Raw genomic sequence first — 24902 nt, forward strand, 5'->3', positions numbered from 1 at the left:
TAGAACACATCATACTTCTTAGTTAGCTCCTATCTAAGGTCAAGCCTCTCCTGGAAGCAAGAGAGCATTTAGAATGTAAAGCAAAGAGGATTTTGCATCATTATCTAGTCACACAGCACAGCATCACTTAGGTTTCTTTCTTTCCTGCTCTCCCTTTAAAATAACTAATTTTTATTGAGTTTATAATTGCACTTTATTATCCAAATCAATTAAAGGCTTGGAATGAAATTGTGTTCATAGAGTAGTAAGCCAGACATATGCAGGAGTATATCCACTAAGTACCTGCATAAAGTGGATGAACATAAGGCAGCTCATGAACCAGGGAAGGAAAAAGATAGAGTTAATCCTGGGGCAGAGCTAAACCTCAGAAATGAAACACAGAGGAGAAACACAAAAGCCAAAGCAATTTCTTATACTAATTACTAAGGTTGTCTTTTAATGCCACTGAATTCCTCCCCAAATAACAGGCAATAAAGGCAACTGTGTTTTAAGGCAGCATTCCTCACTCCAGCTGCAAAACAGTCTGTTTTGTTCAGAGCTAAGGACCCAAACTATACCTCACACCAGTGTACCTCAGCTGCACAACCTGTGTGTCTCCACTGAGAGAAAGCAAACTCCAAGACACAGGGACTCAAATCCTCTCATTTAGGAGTCTTTGCGTATTCCAGGCATCCCCACATCACTGTATTCAACCTTTCACAAGTATCCTCTTAGAAGTGCCATGGAGAGATGTCCATGCCCTGACCTGGAGCACTGGAAATACTTCCCCTCTATTCCCACTTACAGAGCATGATCGTTAACATTGTCCAAAATGATTAAAAAATAACCAAGGAGTGGAGGGGGAAGAATACCTAGAGAAGGTAACCCACAGAAAATAATTTAGACTAAGGGAGGGGATATAAAGAAAAGCTATCATCATGGCCCAAAGGGAAAAAAAAAAAAAAAAAGGAATCATATAGGAATCATATAGGAACAAATTCTGTAAAGAGGAAATAAAACTCTGAAGGTCTACTGAACAGAACAGCATTGAAGGAGATGTCACAAACATCTAAGCTAAAACCAAACTGGTCAGAGTGCTGAAATAGACAGGAATAGCACTAAACTGGCTGAGGAATGGGATGAAAAGCAGAAGTGCACTTCTGCCTCTTCAGCTTGGTGGATGTTTGCCTCAAGATCAGCCTCAGAGCTGCAGGCAGGGGGAGGCTGCTCAAACAGCCCAATTAAGCCTAATGAAGGCAGATGCCCAAGAGCAGCAGAGCCATGACCTTGCAATACATTTAGCTCTTATCTTCAGTTATTTGTTGTGAAGCAACTCAACAGCACCAATAAGAGGCAGCTTATTTTGTCACCTTTCATGCTCCCCCTGCTTCTACGCTGCTTTGAGTGGTACCAACACCTACAATCATCACTTGTATTGCAGGAGTTGGGTCTCACTGAGGATGCTGTAAAGGCAAGACCTGCTTGCCTGCTCCTCCATCATCCACTAAATTCTTATTGATGCACAATGCTTAATGCTTGAGACATTGTTGCCTGGATGTTTGAATTCAGCATCTTCTGACTCTAAAGTCATTCTTGTTTGCAAAAACTGGAAATTCACCAGTGGCATGAAACATCAGGAAACCAGGACACAGTTCATGCAAAATGCTATGACTGGGGCTGCAGCCATTTAGATCAGAGATTAATATTTCAGGTCAGCTGTTCAACAGGATTCAGAGATTCAAAGATACTTTGCTCTCCAGCAGCCCATTACATTCCTATTTTTGAAGAGATAATGCACAGCTCTTCCTTAGGATGACTGACCAAACTTGAAATGCACAAAGGAAACGTTTGAACATGAAACCACCTGGCTCAAATTGGATTTCATAATGTCAGTGCACATTACTGAAGACTGCTCCACCTTTGTTCAGCTCTGCTCCTTTTCCCACACCAGAATATCTACTCATGGTCCCAAATAAATTTACTAAGCTGTCACACCAGGCACACCCAGGAAACAGAGGCTGTTCTTAGCTCTAGTCTAAACTGCTCTTTAAAGCCCCCCCTTTCCCCAAGGAGCAAAGCACACTGATGCAAATCTCCATCCAGTGGCCTTTTAACACTCAAGCATCTGGTTAGGGAAATGCTTAAAGAACCAGACCCACCAAGACAGCCACAGGAGACTTTCCAACAATAGCCAAATGTTTTCTATTCCAGAACATTCAAAAAGCTTGATCCTCATCCCCTCTGCCCTCCATCCTGAACTGAATTGCAATGTAATTCCCAGTCTGAGATGCTGGCATTAGAGACATCACATTTACTTATTCTGGATCACAGGCAAGAGCAAACAGTCATAGTTGGTTCTAGGCTGCATGTCTGTTTTTACTTCCTCCTCTTGGTATCTAAGGCATAGATAATTTTAAATGGTTATTTACGATGTTCCCTCTCCTCCACTTTTTCTCTCCTTACCGCCATCCCCAACACCCAGCCCTTTTTGTGTGTCAAAGAGTGTCAGAAGCATAGTGAGGAAATGAAAAGTTTTGACAGTTTTCTGGGCTTGCTGATATGTGAAATTAAACAAAACCAAAACCATTAACAAGGCTTGTTTTGACAATCTGGGGGCTTCTGCACAAACAGTGATACTGTCACGGTTAAAAGAGAAACCATTAAGATAAAAAAAATTATAGAGAAGTCTACAGCTTGAACCTGATCTACTGGCAGCCAAATGAGAGTCTGTATTAACTCCATTTGGTGAGTGCAGAGTTGACTTTAAATTAAAAAAAAAAGGTCCCCTTCAGAGATGCCAGGCTACTGACAATAGTGTTTTTTAAAATTCCCTTGTGAAATGTTTAACACATTATTTGCCTAATTTTTCATGATAATCTACTCTTTTGCAAGCAAGGCAGCTCATGGCAAAACATGAAACAAAATGCAGTTCTCTCTAACTTTTTTTTCCAATAAACGTTGCATATTTTTTGCAAAGTCTTTTATTCTAAGGTGAAAACAGTGAGACACCAGAAGGAATATTGTCCCAGCCCTAAGACATGGGATATTTGAGTTAGGTGTTTGCTCTAGGAAAGACCTCAGTATAAATCTTGAAAGGAGTGTTTGGTGAATCTGTGCCTGAGCTGCAAAACTGTGAGGAAAAGACAGAAGCAGTGGGTTCTTTGCAAGCCCTGGACTTTGCAATTGGCTGTGGAAGTAGCAGAATATTCTGCTCAATACAAATTTCTCGCAAATTTATAGATCAGAGTCAAGCAGTACAGCAGGTGTCTTACTCTAAAAGCAAAGATTATCTGTCTCTTCTTCCCCAAGAGATACACAGAGGCATGTACTTGCTCTCTTGGCAAAAAAACTGCCTATGGAATTAGATCCTCCAAATTGTTCTAATGGGCTAGAAAATAAATTATTCAGGCTTCAGTGCCTACATTTAAAATTGATCTTACAGTATGATAATCAAAGTAATCCCAAACAGCCCTGGATATATGCTTGTTGGTGGAGAAAATTATTCTGAAGTTACAGCTACACACTTAAAATACTGCATGAGAAATCGACTCATTGTTCATAATAATGGTGCTGGCGTCTTTAAGTGGGGTTTTTTATTGGTTTTATTACATGGAAAATACATCTAATTGAGGTTTCTTGTATTGTATCTGATTAGGATCTACTCATCACACTTCCTCTTTTAGTCCCCCCAAAACAAATTTAAAAAAAAAAATCCTTGTGTGTTAAGAAATACACTGATAACAGAATCGGAGTGGAAGATATGACCAGTTCCCTTGGAGAGTTTTTCTCCCCCAGTCTCTACATATTTAAACTAGAAGGGGTCTCTCAATCCCCCTTGCATGAATATGCCTCCCCTGCTAAGTCCAGAGTTAAAGTATACAGTGAAAAAACTAGCATGTAAGTATCAACAGTAGTGATGTGAACATTATCCTGCAAATGTTCTTGTAATGTCAGGCACACTGAAATTACTGCTGCTTTCAGCTAGACACAGAGAGGGGGTGGGAACGGAATACATGTGTATATTGACAGGATCAAATGAATCAAGATTCTTATATGGAGAAGCAGGGTGTAAGTGCAGAGGCTGCAGCACCCCACATAAATCCCTGTGAATGACCTGTCTGTGCAGCTGTTACCCATCCAGGAGGGAGTGGCCACTTCTGGAATACACCTTCAAACACATTGGCTACTTGTGGAAAACACCTTCCAGAGGCAGTTCATGGCCACTGGACTACTGAAGCCCTCGTAGCCATCCATCTGCACCACACCATCATAACCGACTGCCAGTGTGCAGCACAACTGAAATTGCAGGTGGTGTCCCCCAATGTGGATCAACTCTTTGGCAGAGCTCATGAGACATAAAGTAGGTGTGTCACCTCAGTGTGGCACAAGCTGCACTTCCTTCACTAGCCAGAGGTCTGAAATTTAACATATATGGGATGGTAGAAGCACATTTCTGCCCTTAGAGTATTGAGGCTCTGTAGTATAGAACTCTGTAGTGTAAAACTAAAGGATATACACAAAATTCCATCCAAAATGGCCATGATCTGAGTTGTGTCCTTTTAGCCAGAATTTAAAAATAACTAGGAGAAAAAAAAAAAAAAAACCAAAAACAAAACACTTGAAAAAAAGATCAGTTAGTAGGGACCACACTCCTGGGAGTGAAGAGAGTGGAACAATAGCACTCCCTAAACACCAGTATGGGATAGGAAAGGTGAATAGAGGATCGTTATTCATTTTTCTTAAGATTAAAAAAGTTAGAGGTTATTTGGTCTGCAGATTGAAAACCAATAAAGTACTTTTCCACAAAACATTTAATTAAATTCTGGAATTCATTGCCACAGAGTTTTGTGGATGTTGAAATATATGCAGGTTCAAAAAGGGATTACACAATCAAATGAGAGCAAGATATCCCAGCATTTCTTATAAATGATATTTTACTTGGAGCATTTACAGGGGAAGACCTTAAACTATTAATTGGAGGAACTGATTAAAGTATCCTGTCTTGTTCCTCCTTTTTTCTTATATTCTCTCTAAGCATCCCTGACCATGACCAAAAACAGGGTAATCAGCTAGATAAAACCTTTTCAACATTACGGGCATTTGTTTGTTCTCCTTACCTCACCCTCTTCTGCCACTAGTTTAAATGTTCACTTAAAGTTTGAATTCGACTTTTTCTTTTTGCTTGCTTATTTGACTTGGCATCAGCCTACTTTCAGAGACAGGGTTATAGATATAGATACCAATCAAGGAGTTAAATCCCTGTTTCTCCTTACCTACATATCATATCCTTCATTTATATCAATGAATACATAGCTCATTTCAATGTAAAATTTCAAGATTGTTTCATTCATTGAATTTATCTTATTTAGAAACAAATTCAAAATCCTTATCTCCCTCAGATCCACTGGACCTAAAAATGCTGTATTTCTTTTCCTGTCAGCATGCAGATCCCATTCAGCTGTGTGGATATTCTCAGCTCAGTCAGAGAGAAAGAGAAAGGTTTTCTAACCAGGCAAGAGCCTGGGAAACAGTTGGGAAAGAATGTAAATAATTCTCTAATCTATCTTGTTATTCACATTGTTTATACATATGTCCTGCCACTGTGCGTCATTCACTGCCCACCAATGGTGTGGGATGTTTTTTTACTCTAAGACCAATGAAATTAGTCTTCTCAAAGTTCTCTATATATAGAGCGGTACATTTGAAATAAAGGAGAGTTCATTTTCTTAGCCTTCTGATCTGGAGTTCTTTGTTCCCGTCCTGCTCAACAGCGTTACAGCTGCTTCTCAGGAAGGGGAAAGGGAAAGGTAAGTGCATAACTGAGTAAAGCACAAAGCATTTCAAATGCCATTTGCTTCAGCTTTACATATAAGCAGTAAAAATTTAAAAGCTGTATGAAACTAATTGTTTGGCCCTGCCATCCCACATCCTTTTCAATTTCCTTAGAAATTATTTCTGAATACAAAAATCTCACATTGCTATATGGGCCATTATGTAGAAAAGCAGCAGCCAAAAACCTCCAAGAGCTGCAGGCCTCCATCCCCAGCTGGTGTCAGCAGCACAGCTGATGGGTCACCACTCTGAGCAACAACAGCCAAGGATCCAGCCTGATTGTCCCACTGGACATTTTCTTCTGAATTAATATCCTGACTGCCTCTCCTTTACAAGCCAGTGTCCTGTCAGTAGTGTAACACAGCATGTAGCACTCAAAGTAGGTGTGGCATGCCATCTTCCATGAGCCTGAACTTGATATCCTTCATGTCAGGCAAGCAACTGTTACAGGAGCACAGGTATCTGTGTGCTACAATCCCAATCTGTGCTCTGCCAGCATGACATTCATGCCCTCACTGCCCTCTAACTCCACTGTGTCTTGTCAAAGGTTAGAAGAAACACATATCAATAGCTCACATTGCTGTTTTCCTTCCCTTTAGAGCCTTCTCTCCTACAAACAGGCTTTGTTCTATTTATAGTGGGATACTATATTGGATATTCCTCCCAGTGCATGAGCCTGACAAATGCCAAGTGATTTTGTCAAGCTTAAAAGGAGCTCTGAAGTCCTGTTTGTAAACTATGTGGGCAAAGAAACATCACAAGAATGGCATTCCTTTTCATACTGTCAATAATGCAAACATTCAAAATGCTGCATTTTCAGTTATCCTGATGCAGATTGAGCCTCAGGAACTTAAGCCCCAAGAAATTCAATATTCCTTCTCAGTTGAGTTCCATCACTAAATTGCAGTATCATACAACTAAAGTAAATTTGGGGACAATTGAAGATGCCAAAAGACAGAATCTCATGCTGACACCCCACCAGTGGAAAAGTGAATAAAGAGTCATTCAGGTAATCCCTGCTGTTTTATGAGCAGCTTTCTCCTACACACTTGTTCCTCCAAATCATAGCTAGCTATCAACTACAGGTATAGAAGAACAATTGCCACATTTATACCAACCTAAAATGTGATGGTTTCCCTTCACGGGCTCAAAATTCACTGAAACACTTAAATGTGTGCTCAATTGCATCCTTATTCAGCAATGCAATAAAAGAATGTGCTTAACTGCCACTGACCTTAATTAGGCTCTTTTTGTAGTGCATTGAATTGCCCTGTGCTGCAAAGCTCTGTCACCGAGGATGTAAAAACTTACAGAAATAGAACAGTTGAGAATGACCTATTAAGGCAGCACTGCTGATTAAACATAATAAAAGAATATTAAAAAGTGGTGATTATCAGTGTCACAAGCATCTAATCTGGTAACTTGCCTAAATTGTAATTCAAATTAAAGATTATGAGGAAAGCAGTGAGTTAATGACAACTTACTGAAACAGAGCAAATGCATGAGTTCGAAAAGGAAAAGGGATGAATACACTACCACTATTCTTTCCAGGTTCTAGCTTTAACTGCTGCCAAACCAAAAGTGTTAAAGCTTTTTCATCTGATCCTCAAATATAATTTCTAAATCCACCTGGGATTACTGTAATGAAATAGATACAGTTGTAATGAGGAATACATGCATGAGGTCTGGAATCAGAATCCATCAAACGAAGACAATAATTTAACAAAGAAGCGGAAGTGGAAGAAAAGCGGGTGGGACGAGGAGTCTGTGTTCTGTTCCATCCCTACAGCAATAAATAACTTCTAAAATTCCTTTGTAGCGTAACCTGGGAAAAGACCAGATCTAGAGCTCGAGATGCAGTTCTAGTCACCTGTTTTCATATACCTAGCACTAAATACTGAAAGCAATAGAAGCAAATATAATTGTAAAGTTTGGGGGAGTTATACAACACAAACCCTGTGATGTTGTAAAGGCGATTGCTGACAGAGAATTTTACCTGAGCTATTTGGCGACATATTGAAAGAAACTGAGAATAATAAACAGTGACTCCAGAGCCCATATCTTAGTTCTTTGGTTTAGCACAGATTTCCTGTGTTAGATAAAATCCAGATTATTCAGTATCTTTAGTGCTTTTCTCTCCCCTGGAGATACTGGATGGATTTAGAATAAATGGTAGTGAAATACGATTATATGAATCCCATAGAAAACCAAAGATAAAGAAACAGGCTCCTTACAGAACACAGAGATGGCAGAGGTGACCATTCTATTTCATATTAGTTAGAAGTTTTTAAAACATGTTGTAACAAGCACAATCTGCAGAAAAATAAAATGAAACCAAATTTTATATTGCATGTTTAATCCATCCATAGAGGTATGTAGATAATGCAAGACTGGTTGCTATAGAAACATCTGTAGTGAACATAGATACTATAGCTTAAATGCAAAATAAGTTGTGAATTTTTAAAGAAGTGCTGATACTGTAAAAAAAACCCAACTAGATAACAGCTAAAGCTGATGCCCTCCCTCACAAAAGCTTTCAAAAAATAAGTCTCCACTCTATAAACTAATATTTGATTAAATATCCCGAACAAAGAATCTCCTATGGTGCCCAGTGGCAGAAGCTAAGTTCTGGAAGCTGAGCCAGACCACAAAAACAGCCTCTGGTTTCAGTCTGGATTTGAGGGCAGGTACTATTTCCCAACACATCTGGCTTTTTACATACAGAGGCTGACTTTGAGCAACTTTTCCCAGGTTCCAAATTGTGCTGATGTATTCCATTGTGTTTATGGCTGATTTTCCTGATGGAGACCTCTGCAAACACAGTCTGCACAACAGGTCTTCTCCAATTCCTCTGGTAGCAATGAGCTATACCATGTTCTCTGCTCCCATTCAGCTTTCTGAAGGGTACTCAGCAGCCACTGACAGTGTCAAGATGTATATACATACAGGGTCACTATCAAGCACTGCTCTCCACCCCACAGCTGACAGCAGAGGGCTGGAGGTGAGGGTCAGTGGGAACATCAGCACTGCAGCACTCCCCTCCTCCGTAACCATTGTTACTGTCCTGCTCTTTCTGAAACCTGCTCTTTTTCCAGGTACTGACAAACACCTGAGGACAGACAAATATTATGTATCACAGGAAGCCCTTTCCAACATTGTCTCTCTCTAAAAAGCACAGGACTCTCAGGCTGATTTCTGGCCGGCCCAATTCGTTTTGAGGAGCTCAAGCCCTGCTCGGGAATTGAGCCAATTGTGTGCAGGGACAGAAAGGTTTTGGGAAGCAGTAGGACTTAGACACAGTATCTCATTTCCTGAGGTTTAACTTTTCAAGGGGATGGGGAAAATGATCAAACTTGTATACACAGCCAGCTTATAATGAGAAGTATTTTTTAAACAGTCCCATCAATTAGCAGCTCACATGGTCATAGGATTTCTGACATGTTCAGTATTGATCCCCTTATCAATAACAGGCTTGTGAGCAATAATCACAAGCTAATCTCCCTAATAGCTTCACATCACAAAGCACATCTTCTTTCACTGAACTCCATCAGAAAGCGAGTCAAAACACATTCTGAATCTTTTATGGATTCTTTTTAATGGATGGTTAATAATATTTGTACAAGCAAAAAAGTATTTACTACCATCTCAACTGCCTAAATTCCATGTAAGCAGTCCCTTGTAACAAAACCAGCATTACGTCTGGAATAGCATATCTCACTTCAATAGCTCAAATGCCTTGTCAAGAAAGCTATTCTAATTGGGTGGGAGTACAAGAGAAAGCAAAGACTATTCCCTTGTTTTATGTTAGCAATTTTTAATGATTGTTTATTTATATTAGGCTTTGCTATGCAATTGCACATCTGAGGCTATTTATACACAATTACTTGCATCCCAAGCCACTTGCAAGCATGGGCAGTATGCCATCAGTAATGAATGCCACCTCAAATAATCTTTTTTTCTGCACTAGTTATCCCCAAAGGATACATTACAGTCCCTTCTTATCACCAACCGGATATCTGCTATGGAAGCATTTCAGTTCCTTTGGAACAAACAAATTAAACAGATCTCTGATCAGCAGCTTTACTTCAACATACAGACAGGAGAGACCACAGATTACCCTGCTTGCACATTTCATTTGTTTTTTTCTATTTTGTGGATCTGAGGAAATGAGACTATGACACAAAAATGAATGTAAACATTCCCTCTGGGACTGTCCAAACAACCAGTTTACACTAAGCACTTCCTCCAAGTATGCCTCTGGTCACATAAGTACTGTTGACACTTCTGAACTGCAGAAGATTTCTGGATTAAACCTCATCTTTCTTTGTCAAATGCTACAGGATACAACACAGGACGACTGCAAATATTTCTTCTGACCTCTGGTCTATACCGTCAGCATTTAGACATCTAGGATGGCATTCAGGTCACCTGACTTTTGATGCCAATGCTGTTAGGGGTGTCTAGAAATCAACCATGGCTCACCATGGTCTAAGCCTGCCTTTGATCAGCTGAACAGCTCCCTGGACACCATTAACGGCATTGATCAGAATTCCCCTGACCACAAGGGCAGCCCACATACCTGGAGTTAGGGCAACTCATATCTCAGCTCAAATTCACCTGCCCAGACTCTCTTTCACTTGTCGCTGGAAGGAAATAGGCATCTTCTTCAAAGTTCACTCCAGCCTATTTAGAATATCCATCCAGTCCAAATGACTCTTTGGGTAACCTACTCTGAGCGGTAGCTGGAATGAACACCATGGACAGCAAAAAATCCTTACCCTGTTACCTGAATGAGAGAAAAGATGGTTCTCTTTCCAAAGGTCAGGCTGTGAAGCTTTACAATCCACCCATGATGTTATTTGGAAATTAACTCATCTATACTTATTAATTAAAAGTACAAATTGCTTTTTTTATTCCTTATTATAAAAACATGCCAGGGCATAGATATTGAACCCCCATGTGCGGTCAAACACACACACAGAGCATGAAGAATCAAATTATCTCAGTTTAGCAAGTCCCAGCCAATGCTCATGGAAAGAATTCACATACACTCTCGTTCTTGCACTGCCCCTTACGTGTATTATTGCTTATTAGCTCTTAACAAAGGCATATGGCTGACATGAATTTATAGGTTTTTTATTACTTTGCCCCTTCAGGTTATAAATTCATTAAACAGTTGTAGTTTATTGCATTTTTATGTTTGTCAGCTTTATTCACACATTCTTTCTTGCCATTAGATGGGAAAAAGCTTTTGGGTTTCTGCAGATCCTCAATCATTCTGTGCCAGGGCCTGAATGAGATGGAAACAAAGTCTTCTGGCTCATGTAAAAATAAACATTCATCTCAAAACTTTCTCAGCACATCCTTCTACCATAAAGCACAACTACGTAAATATGACTTCATAAATTATTTATCTTAAGTTTTTGCACGCTCACAGCAGTTTACCAATAAAGGTTCTGCAATACCTGCTAAAAAAAAAAAAAAACCCTAGACATAAAATCATTGGCAATGATGATAAATTATTACAGCTTAATAACAGTCAAGCTGACAAAGCTGAAATGTCCACAGGGTGCACTGCAAATCAAATTCCACAGGTGAAATAAGAAAAAGCTTTGAAATGTAAATGTTCCTGCCTTCAGCAAAGGGAGGGAATGTAGAGAATGGCCTTGTGACACCAGGGTGCTTACTAATTCTAGGATGTCCCCCAAAACAAAACACTGAAATTTCATACAAATTTAGTAGGCAAGAGAATAAATGAGCTTCGGGGCAGAGATGATGGAATGTGTCTGTGCTGGGTGGGACAGGTCTGACAAGAGAATAAAACGAGAGACAGACATGGGAGCAGGATAGAAAAGAAAGGCAAACATTGAGAAGCATAACTTTATGCAAAGAAGAACAAGAAGATATTTTGGATAGCAAATTATATTCTTGTGTTAACTACAAAATTAGATTTTTGGATAGGAAAGTGGAAGGCAGCAGTGGGACTCTCAGTATCAAATCTCTCAGTGAAGTTCAGGCTAAAAATCATATTTGTCAATCAAAGGAAAAGTCTTATTTAGTAACTCATCATGAGGCCACTAGGAGTCTGCAGCTGTGCTGTAGAGAACCTGCCCACAATTAATGACCTGTAGCCACTTAATGCTAAATGACTGATTTCAAATAGTAAATAAGCAGCTCTGTATGAAGAAAACGTCTCAAGATTATTTCAGCCACCTTCATTTCCATTCCATCAACAATTTCACAGGCAAAACACAATCAAAGGGGCAGAGAGCTCTCATCTTCAGATGATTAAGTGACTCCCCAAGAAGAATTTACTTCAATATTATTCCTGGCCTTTCCCACTCTCACAAGATGGAGAGAGCTTTACCTCACAAGTAAGAGCAGGACAAGTTTGCTGGGACAAAAACAACAAGAAGAAACCACCCAGTTTTCAGTCCACCTCCTCTCTTTCCCTCATCCCTCAAAGGGTATGACTCTCCAGTAAGAAGATATTCTCTCACCAGAGGCAGGTATCAAAAGTAGACAGCTGAAAAGGGAGGAAAGGATAGTAGGATGAATGAGAGTCCTCTAACAAAAGTGGAAAAATAAAGCAGAAAAACATGAAGGAAAATCCTTTGAGTAAACAGTCTAATACTACTTAACTATACTACCCTCTAAACTCAGTGATGTGCATGAATATTCCCTCTCCAACCCTGACCTTCATCCTGATATATGCTATCTCAGCAGTTTTTGTTATTCTACAGAAATTCTGCATTTATCCCTAATTGTAAGACTTCCTGTGTTCACTGAACCAAGTCTGCTCTCTGTTCAATGACTATGGTCTCTGACTTGCCTATGGAGGGGGAAAGAAAGAACTGGTGGGCTAAGAGCATACCAAGAGGATTGCAGTAGAGAAGCCAAGGCACAGCCTTGAGAGGCCTGCAGCCAGAGAGGCCTGCAGTCACAGGGAGAACACTGGGGATTGGAAACACTTCCCTAGAGGAAAGCTCTGGAGGAAAAGGCAGCATTCTCAGACCCAGCATCTGCCTTCCCTTCACTGCAGCAGCACAGGGAGAGCTGATGAAAATATGATGCCATTGTACCCCCTTTATTTTAAGGGGAAACGTTGCTATTGGCAAGCTGCTTTATGGGTAATTGCTTCCTTTTTGGTCTAATGAACCTGAGATTTGTTGTCAGCCTTCCAGAGGCAGTGAAAAGCTCATCTATTTTCTCCATTTTATCTGGATAAAATGGCCATGGGATTTGCTCAGTTAAGCAGCATTAGGGTGAATGATTATGAGGAAGTGCTAAAGCACCACCAAGACATTCATGGCACTATCAGAGCTCTGTATTAGTCCTCTCTAATAAAAACTAGTTCTTATAAAGAATAATTATCCTCAGTTGTAATCTTTAATAGCTATGTCTGGTGCAAGCAGCTAGAGCTAGTTTCTGAAATACTTAAATAAATACTTCTGTCAGGACCTCCAAGGAGCTGTGTTCAAAGTATGATACTGTTCTCAGTGAGCTCAATGCTGCATCAAGGTCAGCTCTCTTCAGGCTTTCTGTGGAAAACATCTCCCTGCTCTGCCAAGCCCAAGGAAAGCACAGTCTATCTTCCCCAACAGCTTTGTGAGTACAATTATGCATGTTCTATATGCTTACACAAACTCACACATTAAAAGAGACAGAGAAGAAGAGATTTTAGAGGGAAAGAGGAAACAGTTTGCTGCACAGTGAGACCACTTCTGCAGAAGTGCCTTCCTAGCCACTGCTGCCATTGAAAGATGGTATCATTTGGGACAGGCCTGAGTCTGTCACACGTGCTACAAAAGTCCAGTACAGCCTTTCAGGCAATGTAACACTTTTCGGACTGAAGAACAACCTCGGCCAAGGCAGGAATCCTACTGCTTTGTATTACTAGAAATAGATTAAAAATCAGGTTATTTCTCTTTTAATCAAAACAAGCCAGCTGCCACAAGCAGCTAAAATACCCTCAAAACTCCAGGGCTGCTGATGGCACAACAGTACACGGTACTTAGCATACTGAACACACTTTGGGGCGTTCCCCTAAAAGGACTTTTGACAAGTAAAACTTCTGGCTTCCCTCACTGTTGAATTGACAAAACAAGCATATCCTTACCTTAAATCCAGCTAAAAATGGGAAAATAGCTCTGGCAAAGGGGACAAGATGATCATAGGGAAACTTTCATGTCTCCTACCCAAGAGCAGCTCCCAGAAAGCCAGGTTTATTGCAGACACAATCTACTCACAATAGAACTTTGCTACAGGGCAAGAAAACCAATGGCAGAGAAATAATTTCTCTCGGCAAAGCATCTGCTTGCTGATTTTATTGCTGTTGCCATCTTGAACTGCAGAATTAAATAGTGGCAATATTTGTATGAAAAGGAGCAATGCTCAGCTGCCAATGAGGAAGAGTTTCCCTCTCTTTACATCACCCTCCAAATGCCCTCCTTTGTAAAATGGACCCTCAAAGGTTCTAGCAGGAAAAGAGAGATCAACGCTTCTCCAGGTGCCTCTCAACATATTGACATATTCAACAGCTTTCCACAGAAGCTAGAGCAGAAGCACTTGGATGTAGGGTTAAACAGAAGTGAAACCCTTCTGCAAACCCAAGGCACTGCCTTTTGCAGAACAATGGCCACAGGGAAGTGGGAGGCTGCTCCAGCTCTGCAGCTGGAGTGCTGATCAAAGAGCACTCATTGCCTGCCCCCAGACCTGAGGGTTATTATGCTCTGGCACATTAAAAGACTGTTTCACTGCATCCTCTGCAGTATTCAGCCCCAACCATTAAACTGTACCTCCACAAATGCTCACTACAGTCTGTTCCTGATGGCACTGGCTGACACCTGGGGGCCACAATGGTTTACCACCACTTGTCCCACAGCAAACAGATTGATGCAAAGCCAGCCAAAGTCCTTCTAGCATAAACTTGGAAAAAAATACAAGCCAAGCAAGAGATAGAGGGATTTGCAGCAATTCCAGCCTCATCTGGCCCATCTGAGACACTTCAACATGTTTAGTTCTGAGGACACGATTTCTATGTGATGCCGGATGGGCAGAGTGAGATGGAAGAACCACTTTATACATAATATCCTGCACCAAGACTTGTCATCCACCTTTCTGATATCAGAGCAGTTTTTTCAAGGATGCTTTTCACAGCTAAATTATAAACATGTGTTGCTCATGCCTCCCACCCCCATGGTGTCTTCTGTGGCAATGGCAGGTGAAGAGTTTGTGAAAGACTTTTACATTCACACACTCTGTTCTCCACTTAGAAAAGCTGCCAGTCAGGCAGGATTAATATAGATACAGACCATAAAGTTCAGAGCTCACTAGGTGGACTTTGGTCAATTAAATTCCCTTGCCCAGATGGGCAGCTGCTCTATAATGAGAATGTGATAGGATTTGAACATGCACAGAAAAGTTTATTCAATCCTAATTTGCTACTGATGGCCTCTGCTGTCTGTGTAATAACAGGGTAAACCTGCAGCCAGGCAGTGCAGATGAGAAAGAAATAAACTAGTTCAAATCTGTCTGGGCTGCAGAAAATATCAGATAAAGCCACTTATGATACAATAGGACTTAAGGGAAAGGGAAAAGAATTGCTAAAAGAAGCAAAAGAAAAAAGAACAAAAAGAAAAAGCTGTGTGCCCTCATACATGCCCATTCACAGGTGCATGGTGTATAACGCATACCCCTAACAGGGTATTCAATCTCTAAACCCCTGATGTCATTTAAAATGCTTCTACTTCCTACAGCCATGAGTCACATGACATAGCCAAACCTAGCTCCTACAAATAGCACTGACTTCTAAGCAATTATGCAAACATGCAGAACCTTTCCTATATGGTTTAAGTCCCCTTTTCACCCAATGCGTAGGGAATATAGCATCTGGTAATGCAGAAAAGCAAAATATAGGCCCCTCAACTGTCTTCAATTAAAATTCCAATCAACTCATGAACTTTCTGCACATAAGCCAGAAACAAGTCAGCAGAGCATGTGCAACAAGATCAATGGTTTGGAAAATTTGGTCAATTCATACAATCACACTCTGTAAATGAGAAGAATCTGAAACAGCCAGAGAGCCTCTCCATGGGGAGGAGCAGCAGCAACATGAAGTGTAATGAAGCTAAAATAATTGAATTCCTTCTTTTTGTTTTTAAATTCCACTTTCTGCGTTTGTTGGTGAAGAGTATCAATCCAAACCAGAGGACCAATTCATAATGCCAAGTGTAAAAGCCACAGCACGCCTGGCTATTGATAGGAGTTGTGTCTTTTGAAAGAATCCTGCCTGGATTAGCCTGGTACAAAAGGAAAAAATAAGGCAGTTCTCTCTCTTTTCTCACGTTATCTTCCCTTGCTGTTTCAAAGCAGGTGTGAAAAACTGACAAACACACAAATAGCATATCAGAGCCGGCCAGGGAGAGCAAGTACGAGGAATTAACCTTTTTGGTGCTTTTTGCTAAGCGTGCCTCTCGTTGAATTACGGAATCACAACGAGAGGAAGGGAGGAAAAGCCCACACTGTCCTTTCTCTTTTGTATCATGTGGCAAAACCTTGTAGCTGAGGCCTTAGCTTTGACTGGCATGGTAACAGTGACATGCCTACAGAAATTCTGACTGTAAAATTTTATTACTGAGATTAAACATATAGTTTTTAAAGATGACTGCTAAGAAAAAGACTTTTTGTGCATAATTATGTATCTTTCTTACTCAATGCCATACTCCCTACCCTCTCTTTGGCCATGAGCTATTCCCAAGCTTCCTTGGATTTTAGAGTTCTGGCTCAGGTTCCCAGCAGTTTAACCTTAGTAATGCTTTATGGTCCAAACAACACTAAGTAGTATTTTCAAAGCAACTATTATAAAAATAAAAGGGTGACATTGAAGACAGATTTCTTAGTTCTGAAGAAAACTTCTAGAACACTTTTTTTTCTTCCTCCTGTCACTGCAAATATTTTCAGCTGATAGGGTTGTTTTTCAGCTGTAGAAATGGGTCCAGATAACTGAATTGAGACAGGCTACTCTGAAGATTTTATAACAAATACTCCTACCACCACACAAATTCTTGTCACTTTTGAATACAGAACCTACCTGCAAATAAATACACTATGTTCAAGTGCTTCATGACTATTTACTGCTTGCTATAAAAGTGGACAGGCCCATAATATCTGCTCTGCTTCCCCACAGCAGGGCAGAGTCTGTTCAGCCTTGGTCCACTTTCTCTTTTAATTGAGGAAGAGAGAAAGAAGGAAACAATAATGTGGTTTTATTCCTATCTTGATTTTTCACTATTGTTGATTCTACTTCTTATTTCATGTTCCTTCTAGAAAAAGAACAATTCAGTAAGGGAGGGCACAAGGGTTCTTCATTTTGTTGCCACAAAAATGGCATTTAAAAAATAATGAAAAAACTCTCACAGACTACTGCATGAAAATAAAACAGGAACAGAATTCACCCAAAATTAGAGCTGATGTGCAGCTTTTCTCTGCATGCCCAAGTTTAGCCACCTAGAGTGTCCAAGGACAGACACTAGTGTCACTGAGCTGTGAACTCCAAAGACTGAGGCTTTACATGAAGAAAGATCTAAAGCAGAATGAGTCAAAGGTCCTTTCACAGACTTGGAAAATCTCTCTGCCATTCAGTAAATGCCACGCTCTCAAAAAACTCTGATGGTATAGTATGGAAACCAACAAACCTGAAATAACTCTGATATCCTGTAATATTTAACATACAAATAAAAAAATCCAGCAGAGAGGGGACAACAAGCAAGAGAAAACCATAGAACATGAACCTGATCTTCATGTGTGTGCATATGAGCAAAAGAAAAAAGATATACCTAATTGGCAAGATGTTTCACAGGCATAAATCATGCAGCTCCATGGAATCATCAAATTTAGGTCTGGCACTGATGTTTATAAGCTGCTTTTCACTAAAAGTTTCTGTTCCAGGCCTGTATCTTTTTCCGTGTCCATCTATATCAGCAGTTCCCAGTTGTACAAATGAGCTTTCCCTGTCTCATCTTCTTGGTTGTTTCCCTACCATCTGCAGATACAACTGCCACCTCTTGGATATTCTGCATCCTGTCTGATTCTTTCATCCTTACCTGCATCTTCCTTAGAGCATCGCTCAGCTCCCCCTTATCTGTGGGGAAAGCACTAAAAAAAAAAAAAAAAAAAAAGGGCGGGGAATGGAGGAGGAAGGCAAAATAATCCAAAACTTTGCATTTTATTTAATTGCCTTAGTTAAAATCACATTCCTCATTCTGGACAACATCAATCCTTAAAACTCTGATTACAGTTTTTTTATCTCTTCTCAAAGGATTTATAGCGATGGTCTGCCAAAGATGGATGTTTACTTGTTGCTGTACTTCTTAAAATCCCTTTGTCCTGGTATGTAACAATCTTCACCAAGTAATCCTTCACATCATACATTTAGGAAACATTGTCTGTCAAAATTACAAAGGAAGACAATCAAAGCCTAACAACAGCTGCTATCAATCACAAGGCTGTCAAGCAAATGCAAAAGATTAAGCTCTTGCCCTTCATAGTGATCACACATGATGTAAGGGACTGTTATCCCTGAAATACTAATTTTTGGGAGTTGAGAGCAACCAGTCCACTGTAGCTGGTCAATGGTATATTTTGACAAAGCACTTCTCCAGACTTCCTTGCTCTGCCCAAAAGGCCACCTGCTGACAGATGCATAAATCAAATATCACAGCAGAGATGTTCTACCAATAGTCTGGTCATGCTCACACAACTTGCTTTTTTTGTCATTTGATGGGTGAGAGTGCTCATGATGAAAATCCTCACATCCCTCTTTTCTTGCTCTTCAAGTTTCTCTACTTCTAATGGTTTCATCTGAAGAGGCAAATCCATCAAAGCCTGAAGGATCAACACATCCTGCATGCTGTGCCCTTCTCAATCTATGCAATAACTGCAGCTTTTATAATTGAAAACAGATGACCTTACTTCTATTAAAGCTCCTTTTCTATTAATTATTCATCTGTCTAAATTAGAAGTTACTCAGCTCATGGAGTAAAGCAATCGTATATGCTGTAACACCATCTCCTTGCTAAACTAATGACTCACTAATAAAGTGGGCATCTGCCATTCAGTTCTAAGACTTAATTACTTGAGGTAAGCCCAAGAGGTTACCTGTCTACAGTTATTGTCTGTTATGAAATTCACGTTTCAGGTCATTTAATAATTTCCACTAGCTGATAAAATTACAGTGGATGCAAAGGTTAACCCCATGCCTGCCTAATGACTTCAGTATCCCCAGATACTGGAAAGATCTTCAGGAAATTATGGTTGTGGTTGTGTTATTCTAGTGGAAGGACTAAAGTGATTGTGGCACATGATGGGACAAAGGAGTGATGAACATGTGGCATCCAACTGTTGGCACAATACAATAATAACTAGACAAGTGAAGGGATAGAGCATGCTGCAGGATTAGAAACAATTTCCCTCATCAGCTTTTTCTGGTAGTATTTGCTCAGGGACAGGCAGAAATAAAAAACTGTGATTGTACTTTCTGAGAAAGAGTGGTAAGCACAAAGGTATCCTGCTGACATCTTCTACATCCAACCTACCACCTTTGGGAAGGGTTCAACCCTGGATCCTTTTCTCAATCAGCTAACAGCACAAGATGTTTCAGTAAGGATTTCAGAGTACCAACATGAAACACAGATTTCAAACAATAGCATCATATTAGAGAGGGAAGTCTAAACATATTTTGATCCTAAATAGAAAAGACAGCAGGGAAGGAAAGCCTCCAGCCCACTGCTCCAATAACATTTCTAGTACAGGCCACAAAGAGCTCTCCAAGTAATTTTGTGAAAATGAAATACCACTGTTGTCTTGTGATTTTGGGAAGGGGGTTGTTGTTGTTTAAACAGAATGCTTATGAAACACTTTTGAATTGTTATTGCTCATTGTGGGATGACTGCATTTTACTGCAGAGCTGTATGAGATGTGTTTGTTCATTGACGCACAGGGTACATACATTGCCATGCAATAAAAGACCACAGCAATTACCAAGCTCCCTGTCTCTACATTACAGACACTGGCAGTAACTTAAGCTGAGGGCCATGAAACCTGATGTAGGGCAACCAATGAATATGTAACCATACCACAAAATAGAAATACATCTCACTCCTCAATCTTTCTATAGGTTAGCAAAAGAAACATGAATTTTAATGTTGTAACCCTGTTTCAAGTCTACAACTCTTATGGAGACAATGCTGCTTCTACATCAAAACCACCACACTAGCAGAATTCCACGCTTAACAGTACAAGAAAACTAAGGGAAGAAATGTATCTTCCACAGAAATCACGTCCTTATTATCTAAAAAGAATCCATATTTAGCTCTGATGTTCCAAAGGCACTTGCTAAATAATTAGGAAGCTTTGTGTGATGATAGGTTTCTTTAGACCAGCCTCATCGCTGTAACAGCAGCCCCAGGTTTACATCACAGCATATCAATAAAAGCAGGCATGGCTGCAGAATACCACCAACAGGCCAACACCACTCCAAATACTCACTGAGCACAGTCACCAGTCATCTCACTACCTTTGTAATCACTGTCTCTTAAAAAACTTCACAATCTCAAATTATTTTAAGAAGCACATACACCACGTGTGAGATTTGTATCATTGTACCTATTTGGGGGAGGGAAAAGATAGAAAGATAAAGTAGAAATTGAAGAAATGAGCTCTCTTGAATCCTACTCTGGTATCTTGTCTATAAACATCTTCTGCTTTCAAAAAGCTGTAGCTACAGGCTTTCTCAGCATGAAACAGGCTGTCTCCAGCACACCCTGAGCTGGGTAAAGATTTGCACAATATAAACTTAAGGGAGGAAAATCAACCTCTAAAATCCTTTTACCAGTGAAGATTATGTAAGCCCAAGACAACATCATGTTGCAAAGGTTTGCCAGCTATCAACTGGCTGGAAGCTGAATGGGCAGTAAGCTAGTTAAACTGACACAGATGATGCCAAACATTGATTTTTTCACTAAATTGTTGTTCACATAAGCCCTAGTAAGGACATTCTTGAATTGGTTTAAAATTGACTTATAATGATTGAGCATATGTTCAGTCTCTATTGACTCAGGGTTGTGGCCACAGCAGAGAAAAAAAAAAGAAAAAGTATTTGTGTCAGAACATAGCAACACATCCCATAAAACATCATGACATGAAGAACAAGGTTGTTCAATATATGCCCTTAACAACATCAAGGTTTGAAGATTAAAAGACGAGATAAAGCGAAGTGGATGCTCATATCCAAAAAACTCAGTTTTATTTTAAAGAAAATCACCCATTTCATCCGCATGTTACTTCTCCTAAACTAGAGCCGGGAAGCCAAACATGCACTCTTAGCCCCAGCTATTTGCTTCATTTTGTCCACTTTATTCTGTATTTACTGGATAATCAGTGCTTGTGCTGACAGCTAACACACTCAGATGAAGGACAGGGCTTTGTACAATGCCATATTCTAACTATTCCAATTGCTGAGACACCAGGACACACTAATGCTGACTTAACGTGCTTTGACTGGTAGTTGTGCTGTAATGGACAAAGTCCACTTCTATCAGAACATAACACTAAAACCAACTTTATAGCTCACTTCCAAAGTGAGGGCAGTCACCACAGAAGACCTGCTAGCTCACATCAGGCTACAAAGTAACCTCTGTTTCAGCACTGGACTCCAACAAATGGCCCAGCACGGGAATGGCACCTTGACTGCTCAGTAGTGGGAAGGTGGCTCACGACCCACAGGGCTACTGCTGCATCCCAGAGCGACATAAATCATTTTTGTAATGGTTGTAGGGCAATGGAAAACGGCTGTGCAGAACCCTGCTTGCCTTCACTGGAATCAGAGCTGGAATATCTGCACTCTCAGAGGGAAGATTTAAAGGCAGGTTAAGGTAAGGAAGAACATCTTTACTGTGCGGGTGACCAAGCACTGGAAGAGGCTGCCCAGAGAAGGTGTGGAGTCTCCCTCACTGGAGATATTCAGGATCTGTCTGGACACAGTGCTGTGCCATGTGCTCTGGGATGGCCCTGCTTGAGCAGAGAGGTTGGGCCAGAGGCCCCACTGAGGTTCCTTCCAACCTGACCCATTCTGTGACTCTGTGATTGTGGATCAGTGTGAGTTTACTAACTGATAGGCATGCTCTGTGCTGAAATTTCTACTGAAAGGAAAAAAAACAGGCACTTGCATTCTGACAGTGGTAAAACCATTACAAACCTGTGTTTTGACACAGGCCTAGCCGTTCAAGTTTGCACATTTCTTTTTGACTTTGAAATATCCTCTATACAGATGTATTTGCCTTCACAATTGCAGATGCAAAATTAAAATCTTCTTCCCGTTCCCTGGACAATAATTTTTTTCCTCTATGCACAGTTCATAGGAGCTCACTCTTTGATTTTTTTTTTAATAACTTGTGTTGTGTCTGGCACTTTGGGGAGTGCCTGTGACAGAAAGGACTTTATTACTTCTCTGTTTGAGTTCACTGCAGAGCACTCACTAGGTCTTATGAGTGAAAGGACAAATCTAGGCAGCAATTTAATCAAGCAGTGATTGAAAGATTAAAGGTGGTGGTGATTAATATGGATTTAAGGCTTCTTTTATTTGAATGGGTTTTAGCTAGAGATCACGGCAGTTGGGCTTTTTATGGTTTTTTTCACCTCTGAGAGACTATGAGAAGGGAAACACAAAGGAAGCCTCTTTAGGCAGATCATTTCTCTCCTTTTAGTATTCAAATAAAAGCCAAGGGAAGAGGTTACACACAGTGCATATTATCATCCTTTGGTAAATAATCTAATATAATTTCAGCAATCACAAGAACACTTCTGTGTATAAGCAAAGATCCAGCCATAAAAACTCCATTTGGACCAGCACCAGAAGGGAAAATTTCTGCCCAAGAAAAAAATTAATTTTGACACTGATCATCAGCCTGGCTTACAAAGAAAGAGATACCTTTTAGTAACCATGAGCATACACCAAATATACATAGTAAGAGTGTTTTACATTTATAACAGAGGAACCAAGATCTTTGAAAGCTGTTAAGAAACAATGAAGGAATAACCTACTAGACAGTCACACAAAATGGATCAGTGCCCACATCTCTGTTTGGTTAAAGCAGGAGGGATCTCTATAGCTACAGATCTATATGTGGAGATACAGACACATACTGGAGAAATTTGGATATGCATTCACTTGCCTTGCACTAATTGCAACATTAAAGAAGGTGGGACTGCCATGGTTTAAACCAGATTTCACATCAAGTCTTTGCATGGCATAACATCTGCATCCCTCAGCTTAGAGAGACTCCCAGAATTTCGATCAAACCATTTTGTATTGCCCCTGTTTACAAGTTACTACTGCAAATCTACAGAGTAAATTCATGTTAATCTGGCTTAAAGCTGCTATGCTTAACTGATTTTAAACAACTTTGTGCATGCACTTCTAAACAGTTTATAATACTTTAGATCCTGTGAGAAATAGGGACAAGCCAGGATAAGAATGGAAAATTTTCCTTTTCCTTAATCATGAATATTTAAAAAAAAAATCTTAGCCAAACTGACATGAGCAGTATATGATACCAGCCTTAATTTCTTCCCTGCAACAAGTAGCTCCCGTCTAGGCATCTTTACAAAAACATCGGACACACCTCATCTTCTATAAAGTGTTGAAAAAACCTAAATAGAAAACACAAAAAGCCACTGCAAACAAAGGAAATTATTTGTGGAAAATTAACCTTGTTATAATAAAAGCCTTGTCTGAAAAAGGATTACCAGTGCTCGCACTTTAACTAATAGACTTATTTTTCCCAAAAGACTTATTTTTTCCCTTTTCCTCTTTTCATGCTCGGCCAGAATAGGTGATTCATATTTTCCCCAGCTGTTTCTTGTCCCCACACACAGAAGTACATCACCATAAGAAGTTACTTGAAAGTCCATATTCAAAGCACTTAGACTAATAAAAAGTTACTTACTAAATGGTTCTGAAGAGAAGTACGTTTGTTTGCAACAATGATGATTTTTGCTAGCTAACACTTACACAACAGTGTGGTTCCCAAAGGGTTCACATAATTTAAGTATAGGATGTCTGAAAGAGTGCAGGAAGGTGGACACATGATCTGCCAATCCCACATGCCCCTAGGCACAAGCATAATTGCATTAGAAAGTGGCTCTGCCAAAAATAAAAACAATTGAAGCACAATACCTTTATTTTTTCCTGCTTACAGTTAAGAAGGGTGGTTTGATTTTTCATGCATACCCACACCAATAAATGTAAAACAAAACAATTCAATGAACACTGCTTGAAAATACAGTAATGAGATGTCACATGTCACATGTACACTGGAGACACTGCAGAGTCAGAACCCAAGCTTTGCCAATTCATTGGCAAGAGAGCTCCCAATTTGATCAGTGTTCTTCAACCATTTTGTTAAAACTGTTTAATCAACACATTTAACATTGAGAAAAGCTGTGAGTTGAAATTCAGGAGGAACCCCAGACATGGGCAAAAACTCTCTCTGAGAGTGCTGGCATTTCTCCTCTCTTCCACACCCAAGTGTCCAGTGAGAGGCTCAAATAAAACAGCATCTGTTTGTGCTGCCCATGGTCAAGGTTAGACAGAAGAACAACTCCAAAATGCAAGATTCAAATACACAACTTTATCATATAAAGTTTTCTGACAGAGCCTGGGAAGACAGGGTCCAAGGCAAACACAGTTACCATCTAAAGAATAAAAAGTATAAAGAACAATCTGTGGTACAAGAGCAGAAAAGTACTAATCACAGCAACTTCCAGGATTCCTTTGAGCCCTTTAGCCCAAGGAAGTCTCCTAGGCCAATGTTTTCCACAGTAGCCTCAAGTTTTGTGCAGTATCAATGCTTTCCAGTTTCATAAATACCAAGCAGTTTAGCTGATGTCCAGAGATGCCTCACACGATCAGCATCTCTGAAAATCTTGGGAAATGTTTTCCTCCTAATACAAGACACTTCTGAAAATGCTGGACTGTTCTTCTCTTCATGCCAGTCTCTCCAAATGCAAATTGAGAATGAAAATACTCTCCT

At 40.0% G+C, this 24902-nt stretch overlaps 1 protein-coding gene across 33 annotated transcripts in view; it reads right to left on the minus strand.

Moving 5' to 3' along the window:
- Positions 1-24902, minus strand: part of TSPAN4 (tetraspanin 4) — a 413364-nt gene that overhangs the window by 64942 nt on the left and 323520 nt on the right. The window lies entirely within an intron of this gene.

Source organism: Vidua macroura, chromosome 6 (genome assembly GCF_024509145.1).
Source record: "Vidua macroura isolate BioBank_ID:100142 chromosome 6, ASM2450914v1, whole genome shotgun sequence".
NCBI classification, from domain to species: Eukaryota; Metazoa; Chordata; class Aves; order Passeriformes; family Viduidae; genus Vidua; species Vidua macroura.